This window comes from Falco biarmicus, chromosome 7 (genome assembly GCF_023638135.1).
Source record: "Falco biarmicus isolate bFalBia1 chromosome 7, bFalBia1.pri, whole genome shotgun sequence".
Taxonomy (NCBI): Eukaryota; Metazoa; Chordata; class Aves; order Falconiformes; family Falconidae; genus Falco; species Falco biarmicus.
In genome coordinates, this window is record NC_079294.1 from 42,146,146 (window position 1) to 42,162,978 (window position 16,833).

Genomic DNA, 16,833 nt, shown 5'->3' on the forward strand with positions numbered 1-16,833 from the left:
TTTGAAATAGACATCAGGAGAGAGCTGCAGTCCTGTGAAAGCACACATTTATTTCTGAAGTGTTTGTGTATTGTGTGTGTGGTGCACATGAATAGAATTGCCACCTGTCCGAGGCTGATAACGATGATCTGGGGAGCAGTGGTCACGCGCTCCTGTTTCTAGCAGTTTGCTCTAGGAAGAATTGGCGCCTACGGCTTCCCTTGGTCTGAATTCGTGAGATGCTGCATGCAGTGAGTGGCTTTACCCTTTGTGGCACTTCCTAAGCTTGCATAGATACAGATTTGTTAGAGGTTTTGCTGTAATGGAAACTGTCTTAGCTGTGGCTCATGAAAACTCTTTACCTTTTTTCTGTCTTGCTTTCTCAGAAAGGTCCCATTGGTTATAGTGTTCCTTTAGGAATCCACATATGGCGCTATTTTCCTTCATAATCTTGGCCTTGGCTTGTGAGTGGGCCAAGTGACAAGATCCTGATACCCACGTGCTTTGGGCACCAAGTGGTGACTGAGAAACCTTCTTGGTGTTTCCATTGCATGCAGCAGGGAACTTGTCCTTGCAGTGGGGCTACTGTTACTGTTTTACCCCACACAACTCTCCTTTGGTAGTTTGTGAGCCTTGCTAGGCATGGGGCTTCTTATAGATGGACTCCTGTGCCTTGTTGCACTGTGAAACTGCTGATAGGGATGAGGATATGTAGGTATGCAAGTAGGTGGAAACTTTCTAATGCATCATAATAGTAATAATAATAACGTGCACTTCTACTGCCTTGCAGCTTTCGCTAGATCTTCTGCCCACGCATCAGCCTACTTGGTTCACAATGCAGTGTGCACGCTAGACAATTAGTGGTTGATAATGAAAAATGTCATGGGAACCAGCAGGAAAATCATAGCCTACTCCAAATATATAATGAAATGTAATTAGCACAGACAGTAAAACAGACAATTTATGGGTTTTTTTGTAATTAAAAAGTACCAGTAAACATTCCTTTTGCAGGAAGCTTGGTATCAAATGGAATTAAAGAGCTATTGTCTGGAATAGGATTTTTTGCAAAGTTTAACCCTTGCAAAACTGAATGGATTAAGGTTTTCATAGTTGCAGACTCTCCAAGTGACTCTATTGTGGCACTTCTTGCATTCATTCTCCTGGTCCTGGTCTGTCTGGAGGGGCCAAGTCTGCAAACTCAGAATTGCTGTAAAATGTGCTACAAGCCAAATACCCAGCTGGATTCAATGTGTGTAGTGGAGTGGCCAATACTTCTCTCCTGTTCTTCCAGGCAGATTCTCCTCTGAAATCATCTTGTAATGTGGAGGTAGCTTTGAGTGAGAGATTGGAGCAGGAACAGCATTGTAATGTCTTGTGCTCTTGTGTCTTCTGTCAGAAGTCCTCTGTTGATCTCACTTCCATCTTTGATCTCCTCTTTCCTAGAATGGGGCCCTTCACACTGCACCTCTTTGTTTGTTCTTAAGCAGTGTATGCAAAGGAGGGTGTGCAGTTATGCATGCCCTCAACTGGCCAGGAGTGCCAGCACAGTTTCTTGGCTTGTGGTCTCACCTGGGGCAACAGAATTTGTGGACCCACTGGGTTGATACACAAAGGCATCTATGGCATTAATTTCTTATCTTAAAAATGTGTGAGTGGGAGAGAGACCTGACTGAATGGACTGTTTGTGTCCTAGAGCACGTGGTGGCTAGCTTCTTCCCTCAACTTGGGTACCCAGGGCTTGAAGCAACAGTTGAATGCCTCCCTATGTCTCCTTGCCCTCAGGTACAATTTGTCATCTACTGCTGTAGGGCTGGATGTTTTACCTGTGTGAGAAGCTCTGACACAGTTCAGCAATGCTGTAACACAAGTGACATGTATGCATTTTTGCTGCCCTTCCTCAATACCCTCCCAGGCCCAGACACTGCACAACAAGCCAGAACAGAGCTCTACTCCAAATCAGTTTTACAATAATTTCTGAGAGGTAGTCTTAGCCTAGAGTTTCAAGTCTGAAGAAGCCCTTCAGCTGAGAGTTGAGAGGAGAGCTGGGCCACTTGGTCAGGACCAGGTGCAGCATGTTTTCCTTGTGATGATGGAGGAACAGAGAGCTAGCATGTCTCCCATCGCAGAGGGATATTGAGCTTCTAGGTGGAGCCAGGTGCACAGACTGTAACATTTCTGCCCAGGTATGTGAGACAGTGATCAGGTGCAAAATCACAGCCTTCCCTCAGAGAGACTGGCACAGACCTCTGTCTGGCATGGATAATGTGGAGGGGAGAAGAGGAGATGTCTGCTTAAAGCTGTGGGACAGGATGCACAAGCTTGTGCTGCAGAAGTCTCATCCACCTTGTTGCAGTTGGGCAGACCATCTTTAGGAGAGGGACTCTGTGGTTTGCTGCAGGAACCATCTGTGCAGGAGGTATCTGTTCCTGCCAGTGCTGTGGTCGTCCTTCTGGGGGCCCTTTCCTCTTTGCTTGGTGCCTGCAGTGAAGGGAGGTGTGGTGCAAGGATCTCAGTCCTTGTTGGTGGCTGGCTGATAGTCTTTGCTGTTCAGGATGTATGGGGAGGGGTCTCTGCAGTCCCTTCTTACCGATGCCTCTGTGTGGACACAGTTATTAGTGTTCAGTTAGTTGAAAGCTTCCTCCTAGATGTTGCTGCTGGACTTCTTGTGAGCTCTGACAGGAGGAGCCTTTTACATCTCTGCCCCAAGGAGTAGGGGAAGCCTGAAGAGTTGTCCCCAGTATTACACCACTGCACTACTACTTTCTTGTTCCTCTGCATCTGACCAGGAAACAAGACTAGACGAGCAACAATGCTGTTGTGCCAGTCTGAGATCGTTTAGAGCAAGTGGATAGCAGCTGATAATTTGTCTCCAAACTTTTTGTGATGCCTGGTCTAGTTAAGGGTCTACTTTTTGCTCTGGGATTTTGCAAGGTACCGTGCAGGTCTGTTGGAGAAAGGAGCACTTTGAGCATTTCTGCAGCTGGGGTTTGTGTAGCATAGCAGAGCATGTGTTGGACAATTTACATTTAAAAATACCGGTGGCTTGCTTATGCCCTGTCTGAGAAGGGGAAACCCTGGAATTTCCTTGGGCTCAGAGCTGAGATTTTATAGAAGGGCTTCGTAACTTCATAAATAGTAACAGTGGTGTCTCTGCCACCCATCTACATCACGCTCTCTGCTATGAAATCACTCACATAGAGCATTCAAAATAGGATTGTCAGTTTGCTACCTACTTGCTCCAACTTTGCACACACACACATGTGCATGAGCTTGTGGACACACATGTGCATGCATGTGTGCACACACTCTTGTGTGCTGTGATGTGGTGATCCCAAGTGTTTTATATGTAAGGTATAAATCCTTCCTGCCTATGCCATGCTCAAGAAAAGCAGTTGTCAGTGATGGAACCCAGCCATGTATATTCTGGGGTTATGGCTACTTTGATTTAAATTCAGCTCCTTTGGTTTATACTTGGCTCCAGCTGCCACTTCATGGTGACTTCAGCAGCTGAAAATAGCCAGAATAGACGTATCATTCAGCCACATTAATGTCCCAGCCTTGTTCAGTGGGTGGAGGTGTGAGGGGAAGATGGGTCTGGTGTGTGCCTGCCAAATTATCCAGGGAAGCTTTGGCACCAAATTTCAGCGCTGGCAGGGAGACCTTCATCTTCATGGCCCCTACTCGGTGCTGGGGTGGCACAAGGGGGACACAGAATTGCCAGAGAAATGATTGTACCCATGCAGAAAAGAGCAATGGAAATGTAGACTTGGTCTTGTCGTTTATGCTGCTGTAATGCAGTGCCTATTTCTGTTCCTTCCTTAGGCTGGAGTGAGCAGGGTCAGAGCCACCTCCGTAGTTTGTGTAACCCATATTCCTCTGGGTTCGTTTCTGTCTGTTTTGCACAGGTCTCCTGCTGTGCATTGGTGATTTTTGTTTCCATTTGAGGCACATTGGCTTGTATTAATTTAAGTTATTTTAATCCCCTAGATCATAGTCCTAACTGTGCACTATTAAAATTGTAACTGGAGATATTGTAGCTCTTCTAGTCTAAGTCTTTTGCTGAGTCAAGTCTTATAAACTCCCAGTAGGATGTTTCACAGGCAGGGCTGGCTCTGTTTACATCCTTGCCTCCTACTCATCTCATCTGTGAGCTGCAGCTTTGCAATCACAGTCATCCCTGGTGTGCCACTGATGCTGCTGATGTTTCATTTTTATGGGGTCTTTGACTTGAATTGAACAACTGAACTTCACCCCTTCCTGGTGAAGTAATTACCAGAATAACAAGACAATTTTTTAATTTTTTTTTTTTCTGCAGATAGCACTTACAGTTTTTGACGTGTGTGCCCTTGCTGTCCACATCAGATGATGTATGTAGTGTTTGTCCCTTGTTTTGGCATTTTGATATGTGTGAGAGAGGTGAAATGGCTTTAAAAGCTTTTTGCTGGCGCCTGTGGTTTGTTGCAGACCCAGTGGTACCGGCAGAATGAGATAAATTGAAATAAGGCAGTTTCTCTGCAGTTTGACATCTGGATGCTGACATATAGTACTAGTCATCAGCTGGTACAAAACCACTGTGCTCATTACATGTGGCCAAACCTGACAGCAAGGAAGCTGGACTGAATTACCTGAGCTGGTAATTACCTGAGGCTGGTCTTTTGCAGCAAAGAAGGGTAATTCTGTAGTACAGTAATACGCTTCTTACTTCAGGGTAAAGTAACAGTTGAATGAGGATCATAGGCTGTACATTAACCTGGTTCTTAGTAAGCGTAATGGAGTTGGTACCATTATGGTGTAATCTGATGCTGTAGAGAGAATACACACATTGCAAAGGAGGTGTTGGGGCCATCTGTGCCCTCACCTAATCCTCTCCGCAGCCTCCCCTGAGAATTTACCGCAAGCTGTGCGGAAATGGTTTATAACCAACTGCCCTTTCTTGGCTGGATCCTTGTTGCAGTATGGATTGAGAGTGTCTCTCTTCAAGCTGGTAGAATGCTGCATTGATACGAGAGTTTATTAAAATCAGATTCTTTCCTGTGTTGGAGTTCAACATGTGGCAGAAACAAAGACCTTAATTGGAAATGAGCTTGGTGTGTAATACACCTTGTTGTCAATGTCCTCAGTAGACTGGCCCAGCATGGATGTTGTACCCATTTAACACAAGTCCAGGTTCTGCTGAATTTCATTGCTATTTCTTCTGGGGAGAGGATGGGGAAACAGAGCCATGGATACAGATGTGGTTAAACCACATCTTCCTCTAGGCAGTTTTTCCTACTTGGGCTGATATTTTCTTTCTGACTTTCTGTTCCTAGTTATTCCTGAGGCTGCTGGGTATTTTGTCTGCAGCTGGAGTCTTCACTATTCTTCCTGCAGTCCTCTTCCGCTTCATCAACAAGAAGGTCTGCTTTGAAAAGAGAGGTGGACTTCCATACCTGGAACGACAAGGAAGAAGAAAACACTACAAAGAAAAGTCCAGAGTTCATGAGGACCTTGGTAAGTATCACAATATTATACCACCCTTAATGTAGAGATTCTTCTTGAAGGCTTTGACTGCTGGGAGGACAGAGATAGACCCATTTGCTGAGTCTGGGGTTATTTGTGTGGAAACAGCAGGGTTCTGGATAGACTATAGTAACCTCCAAAACCTGACCAAACGGATACGCAGTTGCTACCATGCTCCCATTATCTTTGTTGTCTGTAGTAATCTGTTGAAAAAGGGAAGGCAACACTGGAGAAAAAACATGCTCCCCACTCTGTCTGTTGTGGGAGTGTTTTGTTAATCCAGTGAAGAGCAAATTGTGAACAATTCTGAATAATGACACTGCCTTTCTACTCACAAAGGATATGCCTGTCCTGGTTTTCTTGTAGCAGCTATTACACGCTCTTTCATGCATTTGTCCTTGTCTGGAAACATGTCTTGGGTAAACCCATGGGTCCTGGAGTCTAAATAACTGGGAATTTTACTGTGGTATAAAAATAAGATTTTAATGTTTCTCGGCCATCAAAAAAACATCCATTCTGGTAATGGTGGTAACTGAGAAGTTGCTAATTTCATCATACATTTGTTTGAAAATTTGCTTTTCGTAAGTGTATAATCATTGAAATAATCAGCCAAGAAGAGGTCTCGGAAGCCTCCCAATTAAAAGGTCTGCTTCTCAGTGGTTCAGTTTTAAAGCTAATTATAGAAGGGCACAATTGCAAAGCATGGAGCCCCTGGCGGTCTTTTTGTTGTACATTTTGCCTTGTACGCAGAATTCAGCATGTCTGTTGCAAAAGGCATGATCTAGTCATACCTTAAGAGTCCAGGATTTATGGACAGTTGAAGGCTTAGATGCCACATGTGATAGGAAGTCATTGGGACTGACTGCTTCTAACTAAATGCATTAACGAGCCAGGGACAGGCACCAAAAAGTTTGAAGTACAAATACTTGAAATTATTCCCATCCATTGAAAGTCCTAACTTTAATGTTTTCAAACAAAGGCTATGTTGTTTTTTTTAATAAGTTTCCTTGGTTGACATTATTTTTAAGTCTTTCTTCCCTTCTCTTTGCCTCCCATCAAGTGGTGTAAAAATGTGGCTTTTATTTTGGTTTTTAAGTTGACACATCTCCCAGGAGTGTGTGGGCGTTGACATTCTATGGAGCTGTCACAGGCCATCATGTAAACATGTATTTGCAATGGTTTTTAAAATGTGAATTATTAATAAGGGTGGCTTGCTTTTTTGTAATTTTTTCCTTCCAAATTTTGAAGGACAAAAAATTGCTTCCCAGCTGACACACTCGATGGCAATTTTCATTTCAGACTAAATCTTATGTGTCTGAGTAATAAACCTTTGAAAACATGGGTTTATAATGGAAACACTAATTCAACTTTAACTACAGCTGTGCCATACAAGCAAAATACCACACACATTAATGAGGTGCTAAATCTGATACGGCAGAGGAATATGTTGTAATCATTAATTACAATGGAAACTTAAAGTTGGAACCTGCTTTTTCCATTCAAACAAAATCAGCTTGGTGAGCTGGAGCGAAGAGCTATTTAAAAATATCATCTCTATATTTAGTTTAAATTTCACCACAGCATTTTGATACTTGTAAGGCCAATATGGAATATGTGTGTAGGAAATGCTAATGCTTTTAAAGGACAGCAGTGTGAGAGAATAGATTAAACCCTGGTATAACACAGTGTGTCATATGGCGAATGTAAAAACCAGGACCCTGAGCCTGGGCTGGGAAGCCAGGAAAGGCTGTTCCTAGCATGGCAGTTGCCTGGTGAGGGAGTTCTCCCAAGAGGAGTGTTGACAAGCAAGAGTTTGCTTCAGATTTGGAATCTGACTTTACTGGGTAGAAAGGAGCGGGACGGGAGTGTTTCTGACGTGTAACTTACTGGTTAACATTCACTCTTCCTCTTCTCAACTTCTGGTGAGCTGTGTTTGTGACAAGGAGATCCTGACTCTAAAGACTCTGCTGTTCTTTAACATGTAGCCCACTAATGATTGTTCTTCCCAGTTCTAAGCTTTCAAACTGTGGGAATCATTTTGCATCTCCACATCTGGAATTAGAAGTGGTTAGAACATACCTGTCTGCTATGACTATCGGCTTTTTTAACTGTCTAAATAGGAGAGAAGGCATTTTGCATTTTGATCCCTCTGGTATGACTATAACATCTGCAATAGGATAAACCCCAGTTTGCAACAACATAGGTAAATGAAGGCTGTAGCTGAGGAGGTGTGTATGGGTTCTGTGTATGAGATGCTTCTCTCATCTAGTTGAGTTTTGAGTTCTCTACTGATAAAAAGGAGAGTTAGTATAGAAACATAACATAAGCAAATCTGTCAACTTTGCACTTTGCAGGTGCACAGGCTGACATTCAGAAAATGTGCTGTAAAGTGTCAAAGTCTTTTTTGTTGTTGTTTTTGCTTTTCTGTATAAAGCCTGACCTTGGAACAAGGCAAGTGACAGAATGAAATAGATGTTTCCACCATCATGGCTGTAGGATACATCTGGCTGATTTGTTCCTAATTTGATTTTAATTGCACAGTTTGTGTCCTTATGAAAGCAACAAGATAAGGGAAAGATCTTTGTGAAAATGAAGAATTAATTGAAAACCTTTCAGGAGACACCAGGACAAAGCCTCTTAATTACTAGGATACAATGAATAACGTTTCTGATACTTGAGGCTTTTGTGGATCCTATTCTTGACTGATTCATTGACCTTAGTGATGAGCCCATCTCTTGAGCAAGGATGTGCTGCCCTGATTGCCTCTTGCTCAGCTGCCAGAGCCCATTCACTGCAGGGGCTGGAGCTCATTTGGACGCAGCCAGCCTGTATTTAGGATGGACTTGGCACTGCAAAGGAGAGCCCAGAGTAGGCTGCGAAGCTTGACAGAGAAGCCAGTAAACATGTAACTAATAGGAGGGTAGCACAGAGTTAACTTCAGGCGTATCAAGCTTGCTTGGCTATGCCCAGGCATGTGCGGAAGGAAGTGGTGGCGGCATGAAGCAGTTGTGAGTTGACCAGAGTGATGTATGCTTTTGATGTAGGTCATGTGCAGAATACCTTAGTGAGGGAAAAATTAAACACTACACCTTTGGCCTTAATGGAGCCAGCTGGAATGGTTCCTCACAGCATTGGTGGTCTTTCAGGTGGTAGGGGAGTATGTGTGGGGATGAAATTTCCCCTTGGAGCATCCCCGCACACAGGGAAGGAGGATCTTCCCTTGAACAGAGGCCTGACAGATGTCTGTGGGGTCTTGTGTGAGATCTTTTGATGCTGTGATGGTTTGATGTCCCTTCCTGTAGTGTGAATTTCAGGACCAAGAGGTGGTAATGTGTTCTTATGTATTCTGATGGTGTTTATAGTATTGCTGAGCCCTTTGCTTCAGAAATTCATGGGTGAAATACAAATACCTACAAAAACCTGAAGGGCTGGTGCCAAGAGGACGGGGCTGGGCTCTTTTCAGTGGTGCCCAGAGGCAGGACAAGGGGCAATGGGCACAAACTGCAACAAGAACAAACAGCAAGAAGTTCCACCTGAGTATGAGGAAGAACTTCTTTACCTTGAGGGTGACTGAGCACTGGCACAGGCTGCCCAGAGAGGCTGTGGGGTCTCCTCTGGAGACATTCAAAACCCAACTGGACACGGCTCTGTGCAGCCTGCTGTAGGTGACCCTGCTTTAGCAGGGGGTTGGGCTGGGTGACCTCCAGAGGTCCCTTCCAACCCCGACCATGCTGGGATTCAGTGAAATGAACTTCACAGAAACATGTGACAGTGCTGGGTAAACCCTTGTGTGAAGAGCTGTATCTAACAGTGTACTTCAGTGCTGTGACTTGATGAAGAAAAGGGCCCTCTTTGTTCTATACTGTAATCTTTTAATAATGATGTGTCCTGAGACCAGGAAAGAAATTGTAGTTTCCTGACTGTGCTTTATACAAAAGTATTCCAGATATGTCTTGCCTTGAACACTTGTCGTGATGTTAAGGATGTACTCCTGATATGTGAAATCAACTTAAACATCATGAGGTTTGAACAAACTTTTCCCCCCCACACTTTTCCCTTCTGTCTTAGCCTTGAGAGCACTTTCAGTTCATGTTCTCAAGCTGTTCTGCACAGCCACTGCTCTAGCCTCTGGGGCTAGCAGCACACTTAAATAAATGGAGACGCAGTTCTTATATAAACCACTCCTCTCCTGTAGCTGAGGCTTTAAGGAAAGTATCAACACCTATAACACCCAACAAAGGCAGGAATGTTAGCAGCACTATCTAGATGTCGACCTTACTTTGTGGTTGGTCTTTGTAACCCTGATGCTGAGTATCCAGTAGCTCCCTTGTCCTTGGCAAGGTGCAGATTGAAAATGAGTCTGGCGTCATTTGTGTCACCTAGTTGAGGTACGTAGCTCAGCCAGATGTTAGGTTCCTTGTCCAGCCAGCAGCAGGAGGGAGAGGAGCTCTTGAAAGGCAAGCATCTCCGTGTTCAAATGAAGCTGCTCTTCTGTATTGCTTTTTCTCTCAGTTGCTTCTATAGGGGCTCATGGGAAGAGTGGCTGGACAGGGGAGAGTGTGCCTGTTGCCACTGATGCCTGCCCTAGACATGAGAGCCTGGTTTGTAACAAGGCTGGATTAAATGAAGGGTAGAAGTAGCCATGGGAGCAGTTCCTAAGTTGGTAGGGACAACTCTCTGCTCAGATCCGTGGCTCTGAATTCTTTTAAAAAATTTGAAACTAGGTCTGGCTTGCCCAGTGACCCCCCTCAGCCTCCCAGCGTGTCTGGCTGGACTGGTGGTTGACTTAGCAGGAGTGGATGGAGATGGGAGCTACGGACTTAGCCATGTGCACACACAAGGATGGATAACCAGGAATCATCCACTGCATTTGCCACTCAGGGCTGTGGTTCCCAAGCAGCACTGTCTGCATAGCTCTATGGTGGTCCATAGGGAGCAGCTTCCATAGGCTCTGTAAGGATGGAGTGTGGGTGGGGGAAGAAAGAGTAACAGTAACTGGGTGACTCCTCAAAATGTTTCTAAAATATCTTCATTGTGTTAAACAGCTAGACACGCTCTCCCACTTCTCCTTTCCATGCAAGTAATTGCTCTGATTGACCCTGGCGTGTTACGGTCGCTGCAGACTGGGTAGCGTGATTACAGGCAGGATTGAGACTCTGTGTATAGGGTCTGCTCTGGGCAACAGCTTGCCAGCACAGGTAGGTGGGTTCAAGTGGTGGTGTAAATTGGTGTTTCTCCAGCTTTTTGAACTTGCAATTTCCTTTTGGCTCCTCTGTCTTCATGCAAACCAAAGAATGACGGCAGCTCAATAACAGAATGCACTGTAATTTCTGACTGCAGGTTTCTTCTTTCATTCCTCTAATCCAGTAATTACAGATGTTTCTCATTCCTGTGCCTTGAAAGAGCACAATTTGCACTACTAACACCACTTTTCTAATACTCCAGTGATCTGTGACTTTCTTTTATGCCCTTTTTGTAACCCTCGGTTTGAGTATAAACAATTAAAGTTATTCATTGTTGCTTTTTGTACTACTGCTTGGCACAGAACTTAGTTTTTGTGCATACGGTGACAAGTGGCTCTTCAAAGGCGCTTTTTTTGATTTGGAGGATGTGACTGGCTCCAGTGGAGTGACTCTGGACTTTACTAGTGCTGAGGCAGAATCTGGCTCTGCTGGATGTCTGGGCCAAATATGGTCAAGGACGGTGTTTCCATTTTCTCCCTCCTGAAAATTCCTTCAAGTTTTGTGGTAATATTTTGGTGGCAATAGAGCTATCTGTGCAGTTACAGGTTCCCTGTTTTGTAAGTGCAGTGGACTTAGGTGAAATGAACACACTTCTGAGTTCTGGAGGTCTGAAGGGTCTAAGCAAAACCAAAGGTGTGAAGTGGTCAGCACAGGAAATTGCCATCATCTCCTCAGCCCTGATGCTGATGGAGCTTCTGAGCATAATATTTGGATGCTGGTCTTCCAGCAGCACTTTTTTGCCTGGATTTATCATCATATACTCTATTTAGTGGAGAGACCTGGGTTTTTAGAAAAAGGCCCCACAGTTTTGAACAGTTAATGTCACATTTGCATAATTCCTTTTTTCTTATATTCCTTTACTCTTCTCCCCATCCCACTGAGACTGTGAAGATCAGTAATTGTTCCTGTTGTTTTTGACAAAAGGAGAACATGCATCGGAGGGGTGGGAAGAAAGGAGACACCATGGGGTGAAATATCCTGATCAAAACCACTTCTCTCCTTTGGGTATCAATTTTTACAACTAATTTGGCACAGCATCGCTAGTAGCGAGCTGCCTGGAAAGACATGAGATGATTTGGGAGTGAGGAATAAGTCTGCAGGCTCCCTGTGCAGAGGCAAAACTCCGTGCAGCAGGGTGCATTGCTGTCTGTCTGATCTCGTCTTTGCTTTCCCTTCACCCTTTTGCGGCTTGCAGGACTGATGTGTTGCACCAGCGGATTTATTGCCATGTTGATTTGTAACCCATGAATGTTTCCAATGAGAGGTGTGTAACTTATTGACATAAACTATTAGATCTTCCTTGAATGCCCTGGAGTTTCTGAATCACCAGCTGAAAAGTATTATTACAGAGCACATAATCACTTGGAAAGCGCCTGGCTTCTCTTTTCTTTGCATTAAATTCAGCTACATAAATAGCATTTTTATAGCATGTGGGCCAAAGAGGTACCAAAATGTTCTGTATTTCTGTTTTATTTTACCTTGGGGAAACTTGATCAGCAGTGACGCTCACAGTTGATGTGAACCTTGGGCACTGCCTGTGTACTTTCCTCGTAACACTTCTGCAAGAGGCTCCAATCAACTGTACAGCTTCAAATGGCCAGGCTGGTTTTGGCACATTTTGGTGACAGTTTTAACTGGAAATACAGTTTCGTTGTAGCAGTGTTTGGTTATCCTTCACTGTGAGGATGGAAGGGCTTTGAGCATCTTGTTAAATTTGATTTGGGCCACTACACGAGCAAAAAGTCCAGATTGTTCCCAGAACTAGGGTAGAGGATTTCTTGGCCCAGGGCTGCTGCTGCCTGCCTTCAGCAGGGTACGTTTCTAATCTCCCCTCGGCTATGGTATGTGTGTGCTAATTGGGCTCCAGTCTGAAAGGAGTGTCTGGCTCATTATGGTTTTCAGTAGCTGAAAAAGGATTATTACACCATCTTACGCCTCCAAGCCTTCCTTACCTCCTCCTTTTATGAACAGCAAAACGGCCTTGTGTTTTCCACAGGTCCGTGATGTTCTGGGCGTTGGCTTAAGTCACACCTTGGTTTAGGTCTTTTCTCCTAAGCTTGAAGAAGGGCTTCACGGTGGGTCTGTAACACTGCTTTTCCTAGATGTCCACACAACTGTCCATGGATATGATCCATGGCATGCCAGGTGGGCGTGAGGTGAGCGTGCTGTCTGTATGAGATCAGGAAATAAAAGTCAGTGATTATCAGTGTCTTAATTAAAATTTCTGGGAAATGGGGAAGGCAGGAATTGTTCCCCTGGGTACCTGTAGTGTGGCTGTCTAAATCCGTGACGCGGCACGGTGCTCAGTTCCAGTCATGGACAGATGGATTCAGCAACTTGCCCAAAATGCTGAAAGAGCTTCTTGGTACAATTTTCTTGGCAGTGGCAAAAAGTGCATCTTTCTAGAACGGTGACGTGACAAAGATGTCTTCTGATCTTTGGAAGCTGGGAGCTGATTTCTTCTTGTGTCTCTATATGGGATGGTACCTTCCCAGGCAGAGAGGTGAGGCTGTGGATTTCCTCCTGATCTAGCGTTCCAGGAAAAAAACGTTCACTTGAAAATTGTTCAGTTACTATATGCTGAAACACATGTTGGGAGGCTTGTAGACAACGGGTTGAAAACAAGGGAGGAGTTTGGTAGAAAACTTGCAAGGGCCAACAAAAGGTGACTGAAGAAAAGGAGGATTGTGCCTATGCGCTGCAACAGCTCGAATAAGGGAAATAGTTGTAAGAAACACACATCTGATGGCAATTTTTTTTGGAGCCTGCATATCAAGAAGATTGAAAGACATTTTGCTAATATTACAAACCTTTATATTGCGGTAGTGTTTTAAATTCTGCTAATAGTCTTTTTTTAGCCATACAGTAATTGCAGCTCTCAATGGGAACTCTACTCAGGAATAATGATCCTATCAAGACAAGGGAATATAGATTGTAGTAAAGGTTATGATGGCTTCTGTGAAATGCTTAACATTGATCATTTTAGCTATCTGATTTTTTCCAAGAGGAAAAAAACCAAAACCCAACTTTGAGTTAAGCAGGCGATTCAGTGTGAAAATTCTTGTGGCTAGTTTTAGAAGACGGAACCTGAAGTGAATTTGCTAAACTGTTTTTTTTTTTTTTCTTGCTTTCTTTTTTGATGAATGCTTTTAAAAAGAAATGGATTTTTGTCCCACACATTTTAAATGCTCAGTTGTTTTTTTTAATGCAAGTCAAAATTGTTAGAGAATTCAAAAGTAAAAATCCATTATGTTGAAAAGGCCATGTTGTGAAACACATCATAAACACCCCGTTAGAGCAGTGCCTGCTAATTAAGGGAGAGAGCTCCTGGGAAACAGTAAGCCTGTGACAGAGCTCAGCCCCCTTTGATCCTCTGTTGAGTTTGTAAAAACGTTGCCCACCTAAACTTGTCTGCAGCTTGTTACATGTTTTATCCATCTGCTGCAAGACCAAAAATAAGTGATTTATAATTCAGTTGAACTCCAGTTGTTCAGCATATCATTGACTGTGGGGTTTTCAGTAAGAGGGAGAGAACGAGAGGAAGAGCCAAACAAAGGCTAAACAGAGTCAGGCACCCTGGAAATTGCATTGCTTTTGCCTGTAGGGATGATGTAGGCACTGGTTTGGAGGTTGTACAAGCGTGTTGCAGGTTTTAATGCAATGCAGTTCAGATTTTTTGGGTGAAATATACTTCAGTGTCTATCCGTTGTCTGTAAATGGAAATAAAACCATTTGTTGGGGTTCTCTGCCTTTAATCCAGACAAATTTCCTGGTCTTGGGTAGAATCGTGGGTGTGTATATGTGTGTGTACACATCATGTTTGCCCTCAGCCTACTTATAGGAAGGTGATCAGGGCAACTACTTGAGATATGAAAGATGTGTCTTCAAGTCTTACCTGCCTCTTCAGGTGACTGGGTGACCATATTCAAGCTCTGCAGCTGACTGTAGATCACTACTTTAATTCCCTGACAAAAGTCAAATCTTGCTTTGAAAAGTTCCTTCTGTCTTTATGGTTGTGATACTAACCTCCCTAATGCGGAGTCTCTTGTGCAGTGCTGCAATGTTTGCCCGAGCCACGGTGCCATCAGCCACAGCATCTGGGAGAAGTGGGATCCTGTGTTGGGTCATTTGGGTGTTAGCTCTGAAATCTAATAACAAGAGGAGCTAATTAATCCCTGCGCAAATATTGCAAGTCTATGTTCTGTTGACTTTTGGAACAGATCAGTGCTTCATTTTAGCACCCATATGTTTTATCTGCATTGGTTAGCTATCACTCCTGGATGCCTGCATCCATCCAAGGGCTACTGTTGTCATGCTGAGGTGGAGGCAGAGCGTTAGGAAGTTCTCCTTTCATCAGAAATCAGATTCAATTGCCCTTGCCTGTAAGTAAATGACAGGTTAAAAACATATCCACCATCTAGTACTTGCCACCCAAATTTATCTCCTTCCATGCCTGAGAGAATCTCACTGTTACAAGTAAGCTGTCCTCCCAGTGGCTTCTCTGGTGCTGGGACTTACCAGTAACAAATCTGCGTTATGCTGAAATTGTGTTCTGTGGAGTTTGTCATCAATTTAGGTCTATGAGAAAATAAGTTGCACAAAGCAGAGAGGCTTCACCAAGGGCAGGGTTGGAAAGAGGAGAGTCAATGAAGGGAACAGCTCACCTGGGAGGTTATACCATGACATTATCTGTTCTTTGCCAAAGATTTAATCTGTGGCAGGGAACCTTACCAGGGTCCCAGTGGCTGAGCCAGAGGCCAACGGGTGACGGGTGGATACTGGAACAGCATGTGCCCTGAGCCTGGAAAGTTTGTAGCAGCCATCAGCTTTTAAAATGGCTTTAGTAACCTACATTCACTTGCTGCCCTTGTTAGGACTGTAATTCTTAGTACCTACTGAAGCTGATGGTAAACTTGTTCAAAGTGTCTGCAGTGTAATTCAACATCACTGAACAGTTATTTGGCACAGGTGTTTCAAAAGGTAAAGGCCTCTTAAGTCACTAATCTCATCTGTGGAAAAAAAAAAAAGCTGCTCACCAAGCAAGATGGGCTCTCCTTGGTCAATGCTCCATTTAAAAATCAAAACACTGGGATTCCCACTACATTTCTCTGAAGACTGTTTCACAGGGTAATCCACATTGCTGCTGAGCTTATTTTCTTGCTGCTTATACTGTATTGACCCTTTCGTAATCTGATTGTCCCTACACCTCTAAATTCAGCAAGACACCGGAAATAATTTTTGAAGCTTCTTTTTAGTTGTCTTTTAGCCTAAAATCTGCAACTGTTTAATCCTTTCTTCCTAAACCCATCATCTTATTTGTAGGTTTCTCCTTCTCAGAGTTCCTAAAAGAATATCTGTCTTGTGATAATGTGGGAAGATGTATATTGGGTAAAAAGGCACCTTAACTTTCTGCAAGTTATGCTTTTGTTAACTTGCTTCTGTTCCCAGTGATTTCATTCCTATAATATTCCACCTCCTGTGTTGGGGTGGTTTTGTGTTTTTTTGGTGTGTGGTTGGTTGTGGGTTTTTTTGGTGTGTTGTTGGGTTTTTTTTCCTCATTTCTCTGAAGGGAAAAATGACTCTGGGTTGTGTTACTCTGTGGGCAGAGAGGGTTTCTTCAGAGCCTTTCTGGAGCAAAGCATTTGAGACAGTTGTCTGCCATGGGCTGATTCTGCACACTTTAGGCCTGTCACTTTAATAAATCAAAACATAATTCTCCCCAGATTCTCCACCCTTCAGTTTTTCCATCTGGACATGCTAAGGCTAAGGATGTGGTTGAAGTCGGGGCCAGGAGATTATCTGAGATTTTTGACTGCAGATTGTTTTGTACTTTTTTTTACCGGGTCTGTGGACAGCTGTAACCAGAATGTGTGCACTTCAGAAAAGGTACTTCTGTTCCAGTGTTCCAGGTTTAAATTTTTATGTAAGGTTTAGCAATTGAATTAAGGCTTTCCAGATCTCTGCAGGAAAATCTGTTATTTTTCCGTAACTTCTGGATTTCTAGTGGTATTCTCAGTGAGTAGAAGTGCTTTTTCCATTTCTCCTTTCAGTTCTAGACCTCTTACGTAGATGATGTGTCAACAGGTGTTGTCGGAAATAAATTTACAGTAAT

General features: G+C 43.6%; 1 protein-coding gene across 2 annotated transcripts in view; it reads left to right on the forward strand.

Moving 5' to 3' along the window:
• SYT16 (synaptotagmin 16) overlaps positions 1-16,833 on the forward strand; it is a 78,088-nt gene that overhangs the window by 13,246 nt on the left and 48,009 nt on the right. Inside the window, exon 3 of one of the 2 annotated variants that reach the window (XM_056347707.1) lies at positions 5,289-5,469. The gene's annotated coding sequence lies outside the window, so the exon portion shown is untranslated. Of the gene's footprint in view, positions 1-5,288; positions 5,470-16,563; positions 16,608-16,833 lie in introns of those variants that run through there. The other variant, XM_056347708.1, reaches the window with a different exon arrangement.